The 11,617-nt window shown below is 35.5% G+C and overlaps 1 long non-coding RNA gene across 4 annotated transcripts in view; it reads right to left on the bottom strand.

The window, feature by feature from the left end:
* Positions 1–11,090, bottom strand: part of LOC144365035 (uncharacterized) — a 37,932-nt gene extending 26,842 nt beyond the window's left edge. For all 4 annotated transcript variants that reach the window (XR_013423311.1, XR_013423312.1, XR_013423309.1 and 1 more), the window contains exons 1-2: positions 10,906–11,090; positions 3,453–3,558 (exon numbers count right to left, since the gene is read on the bottom strand). This is a non-coding gene — a long non-coding RNA (uncharacterized LOC144365035). The remainder of the gene's footprint in view (positions 1–3,452; positions 3,559–10,905) is intronic.
* Positions 11,091–11,617: the final 527 nt, after the last annotated feature.

The following is an 11,617-nucleotide window of genomic DNA, read 5'->3' on the forward strand; positions in this document are numbered from 1 at the left end:
AGAACACAACAAGAAAAAGGAAATGAGATGAGCCATGGTTACAAAGCCAGTGAGAGAGATGATGCGTTGCATCAAACTTTACCCAGGTTTCGGGTCATTGCTTCTGCTGTCAATTTACACAGTGCAGTACCGAAGCTAGATATGTGGACAATATCCAGGAAAGAGCAAACGTTTTTTGATGGTAGAACATTTCTCAGAAACTAATTTCTAAATAAAGATCTTATCATAATGTATTTTTAAGTACATTTCACTTTCTCCTAAATAAATCTTAGAAAAATAAAGCTGTATTATAATTATCAGTTTACCTACCAAACTCACCAGCTAAATGAGAGTTTGGCAAAGGAAGAGTCAGTGCCTCACTAATTTTATATCTTCAGTTTCCAATACAGTGCCCAGCAAAGAGCAGGTATGCAGTGTGAAATACATACCTATTTACTCATCTCCTATAAAATCATCATGTGCAACATGTACCTAAATTGGAGAAGCTAAATATTTCCGGTTTAGTTAGCTTCTGACTAATGAAAAATTTACTGCCATCGAAAATTCTCCCATAGCTATATGCAAAAACCAATAAACTGATATGGTTTCTATACTATGAAACTTAGAATTGGAAATAAAATATTAAATCCTATTCTATTCTATAAACATGTTTTTGTGAAAGAGTTGAAAGGTAAATTTGCAAGTATGTGTTTAAGGAATTTAAAATTGTGGGTCGTTAGTCTGTTAATTTCTCTAAAACCATTAGCATCTATAATATAAATTCATATTTACAAAGCCAATAAAATGCACATTAGTTATCCAAAACAAGGACAACTTATCTGCTGTGGTCTCACAGATTTATTTTGCTTTTAAGAAAAGAAGCCAGAATACATTAATATGAAAGCTGAAGTTTCAATATAGGCAAAGAGTTTGGGGGGACCTCTTTCATTTTTAATACTTTAAGAATTCATTTGGCTTAGACAAGTTAGGGAAATTGATGGGTTTTCTTATAATGTAAACAACCAAAGTCAGAATATGTAATATAACTGCACTGCTTTTGAAAAATGCATGATGCTTCATTTTTTTAAATATATAAAATGGATGAGTTCAAGATGAACTAGAAGTTTTACAGCAGATTTTAGTGAAACGAATGTCAATGAAGTAAAAATGATCTTACTGTTACAAATCAACTATGAATTTGATGTCAAATTCAATGAATATTAATAATTTTATCTCTAATCTATTTTACAAATAAAATTTGTGGCGATATAGTATCATTAAGAGATGGTGTTCATTCCATTAAATTTTATTAAGCCATTTGGTTATTATTTATTTAAAAATCAAGTAATTTTCTGTTTTTAGTTTTTTAATTGAACAATATGAAAAGTCTATAAAACATCAGAACTGCTAAAGATAGGAGAGGGTTTTCTACAGGTTCTTCAATTTGCAGATTATTGGGTTTATAAGTTAGTCTATAAAATCACCATATTACTTGAACTTGGATACTCGCAACATTTCCTTTGAAAATTAGATTAACTGAAAAAGCCCTCTTCAACTTTCTGATGGAACCATCTGCTTTTCCTCCTAATGTTCACTACACCATCTCTGCCCGCCTCCTGCACTCAGATAACTCACTGCACCCTCCTGTGTGAAGTATGTTCACTTTCAGGACTCTCAAGAGTTTGACAATTTTCTTGGACTCTTAAGTACATTTCTGAGTCTCATAATTATTACCCTATTTACTAATAAATAATTGGTGTGTACTAAATGTTTCTGAAATTAAACCAACAAATCAAAGTAATAGAGCATTAATGGTGTCTATGAAGCCTTGCTAAGATGGTGCCAAAGATAACTACTAGGAGATGTATCTGCAGAATGCTTCAATTTACTAACAGAGACCAGCTGGGTATGTAATTTAGTGGTGGAGCAGTTGCCTAGCATGGGCAAGGCCCTGGGCTCAATCCCCAGGACTGCAAAAAAGCAAAAGCAAAATAATAATAATAATAATAATAATACCAAGAACAACAATGTGCATGTGAATGTCCAGATGCAGGAAATGCTATTCATAGGCTAGATCTACCCAAAAGGACTCATTTACAAAACTACATAGATATTTTAGAACAATGTTTATGGTTAGAATCTCACTGACACCTGACAATTCGATATTAATTTTCAGCAAGTGTCACTGACTGCTTTTCTAAGGATCTTTCGATCCATTTTTATCCTCAGTGTCTAACCTTATTTTGCACCTAGTTTATGCTCAAAATACTTATTTAATACAGAAAGGCAAGATTACTAGATGACTTTAACTGAAGTGAGTGGTCAAAATATATTTTTGACTTAGTCAAAAGAATTGATCCAAAGGCTGATATAGATTACTTTAGGTGGTTTTGTTTGTTTGTTTGGTGGGGTATATAATACCTTGCTTATCAACAGAAATTTTACATTACTAAACTAGTCAATATACTTTATATTAATAATAAAAAAGGAATGTCCTATTATTATGCATTATATTCCAACTACAATTTGGGCAGTATATGCAATAGAAAAATAATACTTAAGCTTCCCAAAAGCAATGAATGAAATGAAACGTTGCTTTATACAAATCTGGCAGCAATACTCAATTCCTTGAGAGGCCACACAAGGAAAATCAGATTTCTATGTTAGCTTCTATCCATAGTACACATTGTACATTGTGTATCCCAACAAGTTAGTTGAGTTAAATTTAATTAATTCAGAATATTAGCAGCGAGGGAAGAAAGATTCTATAAAACTTTTCTCAGGATTTGGCTAATTGTATTAATTTTTTCTCAGTTCATTTAGATTTTGATCTCGTTAGCATTTAAATTGAAAATAAACAGAAAGCCATTAAATTCATTTGTGAAATCTCTCTGTCATACACACACACACCGCCTCACAAATACACTGTCACACACAAATATGCTATTCTTGGTGTTTGATTATTGAGCAAAATGAAATGTGTCCATTCGGTTTTGGAAATGACACTTAGTGCATATGATAGAAGAGAATCACATTCATTTGATATGATCTTCTAAACTGCACATCTATTGAAATATTATCTACATGTTTATATTAAAATTCTTGCACATCAGGGGCTGTGTTACAAGAGAAGAAGGTTACCATTCCTCTCTTCCTTGCTTGGTAACCATCACTGGTTTCAAAATTTGCTGATACCAAAGAGTATCTCAGAGAAAAAAAAAATATATGTAGTCTATTTTTATTAGTGATTATCATAAGAACAAAACTCAAAACTTTCTTGGAAAAAAAACATCAAAAATAAACACCCTGAATATGATTATTGTGAAAACGAAAACAAGAGAATTCTTATACTATTATTTTTAATTTGACGGTCAGAATTAAACATTCTCTTTCCAGTATTGTCTGTTCTCCCTCCTCTTCCCAAGGTGGAGGGAAAAACACCACAATTTTTCTTTCTCAGTCTCGCTTCCCACCTCCTGTGAGGTCAAGCTCATTTCTGAGCCCCTTTGGATCTGCTTTGACCATTCTTGTGTCCTTGCTTCATGTGCTCCGAGCTTGTTCCTGCAGTGGAGGGTCCACCTGAGAAAAGGATAATGGAAGAGAAAGTCATGGAGCTGAACATCCCTTGCTGCTCTTCCCTGGTGCCATCTTTCCAAATTTACTCTTCCAATAAACTCAAACAGAATGCAAAAAGGTGGCATTCCTTCTAAGGGGAATGAATATATTTCCTTATATTGTTGATGCAAAAATCAGAGAGACAACTACATTTGAGGAATACTTCATAGTACTTGGAATATTCATTGTTTTCTTTTGTTTTTTTTTTGTTGTTGTTGTTGTTTTGTTTTTTTTTTGTGGTGCTGGAAATCAAACCCAGGGTCTTGTGCCTGCTAGACAGGCACTCTACCACTGAGCTACACTCCCATCCCCTGACATACTGTAAAAAGACAAAGCTGTCAAGGGATTTGTGAAACCACACTCAGTGCAATGTGTTGAGGAATAACCACAACATAAAGTTTTATGCTATCAGCAGAAGAATTAAAAAGGAAAAAGGCTGAAGCATTATTTTGATGGTAATTGACATACAAACTGCCCAATTTCAGCACTAATTTAGTTCAGTATTTTGTTTTTCAATCAATCTTGGATATCCTCCAAAATATCTTAAAACAAAACGGGTTCTAAAATAATTTTTGCTTAGATCTGCATATACCCTAGATAACCCTCCAAACAGATTCACAGTAATGTGTGATATTCCTATCCTAGACTTGTAAGGAGTCAAAGATACTAGAGTGTGTTTTGCATGATTTCAGTTTGAAATGAGATGAAATTTATGGTATTGTAACCAATGTCCAATAAAACTTTGATCTTATTCTTTCTTCTTATTCTTTCTTCTCATGTATCTGAAGACACACACACACACACACACACACACACACACACACACGCACACACTAACCAATGTGAAAAAATATCATGTTGTAATGTGTGTCAGAGCCTAATCCCCTAATATTATACTTGGCAAAAGATGTTTCAGGGCCAATTTAGGCCAGAATTTGAAGCAGAACTTTCACCCTGTCCTTCATTTAATCCAAATCCTTTCACTGGTCCCATAATAAATGAATTCAGGTTGATAAGCAGCTGAGGCAAAGCTCAAGAGAGGACGTTTTAAAACTAGCTTCTCTCTCAAAGATTTTTCTGACTCAACAAAGCTATCTATGAAATTCAAGAGAAGAGGCCTAGTCTTGTGGTTCTGATTACAATGACCACCCACCCATCAGTAAACCTATCAAAATCGCAAACCAGGATCATTCATCCATCTCAGATTTTAACCATCTACTATACCACCAATCACTGATAAAGATGTATGAGTTGTCAATTCCTTCCATAGAGAAATGGAGCAGGTGTGTAGAAAGTTGAAGCAGTGGGCCCTATATCTATTACAGGCAGGTTACTCTTTCAATAATGAGAACACATCCAAGAACAGGATTTGGATTTATTACCAAGGAATGCACAGCCTAATTGGAAAGAAAATGAAAATACTCAATAAACATCAGGGTGAGATTATGTCATTACCTTTAACTCAGTGCTATGGCTATCTGAAACCCATGTCGAAATCACATTAAAATTTGATTGCTATTGTAATGGTGTTGGGAAGTGGGGACTTTGAGAGGTAATTGAGTCATTAAGAGGGACTACTGCTTTTTTTTAACTTCTTGTTCTCAAAAGGCTGTTTTTGTTGGTTTGTTTGTCTGTTTGCAGAGCTGAGAATTGAACCCCAGTGTTTAATGCCTGTGAGGCAAGTGTTCTGCCACTAACCACATCCCCAGGGTTATGCAAAGCAAGGCTTCCCCTGTGTTTCACTTGTTTTGCACACACCTGCTTGTCCTTTTGCTTTCCACTGTGAGATGAAAAAACACTAGGCCCTCATCAGAAGATAAGCAGATGCTAGTTCCATGCTCTTAGACTACCCAGTCTTCTGAACCATGTGCTAATATGAGCTTCTTTCTTCTGTAAATTACTCTATTTCAGCTATTCTGTTATAGCAACAGAAAATGGCCTAGGACACTCAATCTAACTTTAGATTCTCTTAAAATAATAATCAAAACATGAAAAAGCTTACTTGAAACCATTATATCCTTATTACTCTAGTATTTTACATTTTGATGTGATCTTTCTAGTCTTACCTATAGGATGTATACATACATCCTATATTTGTATATTGTATAATATCCCTTCTATATTATATAGAAGGGATATTATACAATATACAAATTCTTGTATAATATAGAAGGGATATTATACAATATACAAATTCTTTCACAACCTGATTATTTTTTCTTTTAATAATGTATTTTAAGTTTTTTCATTTTTCAGATATTCTGTCAAGCATATATTTTTAATGGCTGCATAATATCATGTCACATGGGTGAGCCTTAATTTATGTAACCTACCACTTCATATTCTATAAGCTTGTTTTCAAATTTTTCCTACTATAAGTATAAACATGAATGTATTTAAATAAGTATATACTATAGTACTAAAATAGTCATGATATATAGAAGTGAAATTATTCTATATATTATAATAGTGGATTCATGTCATTAACATTTGTCAAAACTCATAGAATGTTCACCACCAAGAGTGAGTCCTAATGTCAACTGTGAACCTTGACTGATAATGATGTGCCAATGTATGTTCATTGATAATAACAAATTTACCACTCTGCCGTGGGATGTTGATAATGGGGGAGGTTATTCTTGTGTGGGTTTTGAGGAATATGGTCACTCTGCATCTCTGCTCAGATTTGCTGTGAACCTAAAAATTTTAAATATATTGTTATAGTTTGGATATGAGGTATTCCCCATAAAGCTTGTTTTATCCAATGGAGAGGGAAAGAGAGAGAGGGATCTCCATTACATATACATGGTGTAGGTAAAACATTTGTGCAAATCTTTAATAATTTTCTTAACTATAATTTATAGATATGAAAGTTCTGGGAAAATGGCCATATTCAAAGCAAGGCAAATTGTCTTTTAGAAAATCTTTACCAAATAATACTATATCCAACTTTGTGGAAAAGTGCTCTTTTCCTTCCTGAGTGTTGTGGAAATTTTAGTTTATATCTGATTTATCAAATAGCTTCCTTGCTGGGGGGGGGTGGAAAACACTGTACTCTGGGTCCAAATCCTTGAATTAGACCTCAGCTCTTGTCCAAAGCTGTGTGACCTTGTGAGAAGTATTTGTCTAGTCTTTACATCAGTATATATGACTATAAATAGAAAAAAAAAACTGTTTCCTGGTCCCCTTGGACTTGTATGTTGCAAGCTTAAAACAAAACAAGGATATGAAAGGGTCACGTGTGAAACTTTGATGTGTGGAGTAATAATTGAAAGAGTCCCTTCCCCAACTCCTAACCCAGCTTAAGTCAACAATACATTGCAGTGAATGAACCTGCATACTTATCCCATGACGATAATATTAAGATGTAAATCCCTTCAAACATTTGTCTTCTTTCCTATTTCTTTCCCATAGTATTATCTGTTTGCTTTTCCATGATCAGTTTCCAAAGATCCTCCTACCAAAACTCTTCCTGTCCATCTAGAATCTCTATTTTCTACTTAGCAAACTTTCCTCTTTCTCCAGTCTTCGCACCTTGCCCTTCCTCCATGACATTCTTCCTCACCGTGGGCCCAGAGCAATGGAGTCACCCAACATATTTTTTATATATTATATTTTTCATATATTTTTCAAATTCAGATGGCTCTGTCTCATCTATGCTGCTTCCCAAACTCTTTCACGTGCCTGTTAAAATCTTTAGTTATTTGAAATTTATGCCATTGGATTATAGTGTTGAGCACTGTCAAATCCAGTAGATATTTTTAGTTCCATGTTACTAGCTCCTCTCTTTCTATACTGTTTGCTGTGTTTTCCCCGAAATGGCTCATTTCCTTGTCTTTGGTAGCATTACTTCCTCCTCATGCTGCTCACATTGCTCTGTCTATCCATACTGTGAACCACATTGTCTTATTCAATCCTTCCACAACATTCTACCTCCCTGGGCCCCGTATTCACACCACAATGCTTTCTGCACATGCTTATCTTGAATTGTTTTATCTATCATCATTGAATCATTAATATCCAGAAGATTCCTATATCTCTAGATTTGCCCCTGAGCTTCTGTTTCCAGAATTCATTGTACATTGTATCCAATCAGATAACTCATAAGACTATCAAGATTACATTTAAAAATCAAAATCCTCTGTGTTCCTTCACAAAGCCTGCTTCTCTCACTACATTTATACTTTTAGGAAATGGAAATATCATCCATCAAAAAAACTCAGAGACTTTGGAAGCATGCAAGATTTTTCTCTAAGCTCATATAAATTCTACTAATTTTGTCAAAATTTTAGAATACTATATAGTGCTCATTGGTTTTCAGGCACCATTGTAAGCAGTCTACAAACATTTACTCATTGAATTCTTATATCAGAAATAGAATTACCCCTTTTACCCACTGGTAAATGAAGTACTTGGACATTAGGGAATTCACCCAAGGTCACAGGACTCAAACTCAAGCATTTTGGCAGTGCATCTTATGCCCATCATTACTACCATATGCCACCTCCTCAATTCAAATGGTATGATAGGTATTCCCAATCCTCCAAGAACTGATCACTACCAGCACATCAAACATGATCTTTCAATATTTCCAGGCCTGCACTCTGTACTTTGTCAGTACCAAACCTTTATAGTTCACAGCCACTGCAGATGCTCTGCCTCCACCTCTTTGATTACACTGTTCCTGCTACAGAGAGGACCCTTCATCTTTCTCCTCTACTGGGCACCAGTAATGCTTAATGCTTCACTGAATCTTTGCTCAGATATTTGTTCCTTCAATCGAAAGCACTCCTTAAAATCCATGTTGGGATATACATCCTTTTCTATATTCTCAGACCTGAGGTATAATTCTCTATTTTCAGAATTTTAAAATTGTTTTCCTTAATTTCCCAGCATCTATTATAATATCTAATCCATATAACATTTGTCATTCCTCCAGATCTGTGAAGGATTGGTTCCAGGACCCCTCTACAGATTCTAAATTCATGGATGCTGTTATATTGGCATATAACCTACACATATCCTCCTATATACTTTAAATCATCTCTAGATTACTTATAATGATAATAATAATAACATACTGCAAATACTATGCAAATACTTGTTGTACTATATTGTTCAGGGTATGATGGTTAAAAAATAAGTCTGTATATGTTTGATATAAATACCATTTTTTCACTTATATTTTCAATCTTCAGTTGATTGACTCTACAGAAGTGAAACCCACAGATATAGAGGGCCAACTGTATTATGTAGAGATCTTGAAATTTGACTCTGGATTCTTGCAGATGAAGATTAAAATTCCATCTCTATCACTTACTTCCTATATGACCTACACAAACTTAAGCAAGGTATTTACTCTCTATAACACCACTATCTCAGCTGGGTACAGTGGAGCATGCCTATAATTGCAGCAATTGGAAAGGCTGAGGCAGGAGCATTGCAAGTTCAAGGCTCGTCTCAGCAATTTGGTAAGACCCTGTCTCAGGATAAAATAAAAGAAGCAGGGTGTGTGGCTCAGTAGTAATGACCCTCTGGGCTCAATCGAAGAAGAAGGAGGAGAAGGAGAAGAATGAGCCCAGAAAGCTGTTGCTCCATATTTTCCTATGATCACTGTATTATTAACAAAAGACAGGTAGAACATGAGTGAACTTTGCATCCAAGGCAGATACACATGGTCCTGCTGATGTTCTATATTGCACTAAGCTTTGAGTCTTCCTCTGCACAGGAAAAATTAAACCAGAGTCCTGTGAAGTGCAAACACACACCTGCAAATCAATTAGGCAATGCTGAAAAATGCTGATTCTTTATATCTAAAGACACCATCGTACTTGTCAGATGAAAGTGGGCACATGTGAAGAAAAAGAAGCATATTTGCCTAAAATGGCCATTTCATCTTCCTAAAGTGCCAATAACTCCTTGCAGCAGCTCGAGTTTCCAGGGAATCTGGCTCACACCCAAATGAATGGTTAGAGTAGCTAATGACATTTATTTAGTTCTAGGAAATCACTTCTTGGACTTGAAAAGACATATAGGGCACAGACATTCAGTCTAAGCCATTAACATAAGAATTAATGAGAAGAAAATCTTCAAAAAGCCAAAGGACATTGAAGCTATATTGAAGATCCTACAATAAATCTGCTTTCCCTAGGGTACTAATTAAGGGGTTTTGGTTGCAATCAAGAGACAACAGACACTGATTCTTGTAGTTAGGTAAAGTAAGAATCTGTTGGAAGAAAAGTACTCTTTCTCAAGACACTAGAGAAAGAACTGAACAAAGAATTAAAGAAAGGAAGGAATTAAGGTAGCTCTAGGAATCTTGGTGCAGGATTTTAGAGGCATGTTTATGACTGAAATATTACCAACAAGTTACTCAGCTCTAAAAGAATCAAGGTCATTAGTCTCACTGTTTTTATATTTTAATCCTTTAAAAGAGAATGTGTGGTTCAGGTTGTATCAAATACCCAGGTCTTGATCAATTAACTGGGGTCAAATGGCAGGTCACATATTTGTAAAAAGCATCCCCAAAGAAAAGAGAAAGGGACATGAGCTAAGGAGCATCTTCTGCAACTAAGTTTTTCACTCTTTTTTTTTAATACTGGGGATCCAGCCCAAGGCTTCACTCATGCCAGGAAAGCACTGTACCACTGAGCCACAACACCTGCCCTGAAGCTAAGTTCTTCAGCTTTAAAACAAATTGCTTCTTTTACAACTTATATAATAGATGGTGCTGGGATTGAGTGAGGGGGTTGCTATATTGAGTTAGAGTCAACACAAATCATTAAAAAGAGTTAGAAAAGCATCTTCTTTGGTGCTAGTCAAGTGTGGAAGCCTTTCAAAAACAGAAAGAATTCTGAAACAAATATTATTAATCTTAGAACTAAAATTGAAAGCAAATACAATAGCTCAATATGGCAGATGATTCGGCAATACTTCTCAGCTTCCCCACAAACATGGTACGTACAGATTGAGAGCTATCCACCAAAAGTTTCCCTCCCTCCCATATATTGTAAACAAGCAGCTGCAAATCCAGAGACTACATTTCCCAGATGCACCAGCATCTGTCTGTGGAGCCAGGTCCCTAGTTCTCACAGTGGAGAATGAGTGGAAAGGCATTTGGTACAGTCTTGCACAGACTTGCAAGACTCAAATGAGCCTTTTATGTGTCCCTGTCTTCCTGTTGGCTGACTGTAGGAAAAAGGCAGAAACACTGGAAGAAGCTTGGGATCCTAAAATGCTTCTTTTAGTCAGCTTTTATATCATTGTGGTCAAAAGACCTGACAAGAACTATGTAAAGGAGGGTAAGTTTACCTGGGGCTCACAGTTTCTGAGGTCTCAGTCCATAAACAGCCAACTCTATTGCTCTGGGCTTGAGATGACACAGTATATCATGGTAGACGGGTGTGGCAGAGGAAGGCAATTCCAGACATTGCACCAGGAAACAGAGAGAAAGAACCTCTCTCCCTAGAGACAAATATAGCCCCTAATGACCTACTTCCTCCAGGCACACCCTACCTACTTACAGTTACTCCCCAGTTAATTCATTTAAGTGGATTATTGCACTGATTAGGGTAAGGCTCTCATAACCCACTCATTTAACCTCTAAACTCTCTAGCATTGTCTTACATATGACTTTTGGGGGACACTTCATATCTAAACCACAACAACACTTCATAGAGGAACTATTATGTGAACAAGAAATAAACTTCTACTTTTCTAGAAAATTGGAAGTCCATTTATCTCAATAGGTAGCATTCACTAATCCAGAATTTGATTCGAGAAAACACTGAAAAAGCCAGATACCATGTTGGAGTATAATTTCTGGATTTAGTAAAATATTTTAAGAAAGATAAGTTTAGGCAAGATCTGGCTGCTTTAAAAGTTAGAGGGAAAAGATTATAAAATTTGACTGCTTCCAGACCTCAGATAGGTAGGAGATAAAATTTAAAAGGACTCTGAGCAACAAAAACCTGGCAATACTTCTCAGCTAAGCAAAGTTTAACCCTACAGAAAAGAAATTGTT

The sequence above is a fragment of the Ictidomys tridecemlineatus genome, chromosome 6, assembly GCF_052094955.1.
Source record: "Ictidomys tridecemlineatus isolate mIctTri1 chromosome 6, mIctTri1.hap1, whole genome shotgun sequence".
NCBI classification, from domain to species: Eukaryota; Metazoa; Chordata; class Mammalia; order Rodentia; family Sciuridae; genus Ictidomys; species Ictidomys tridecemlineatus.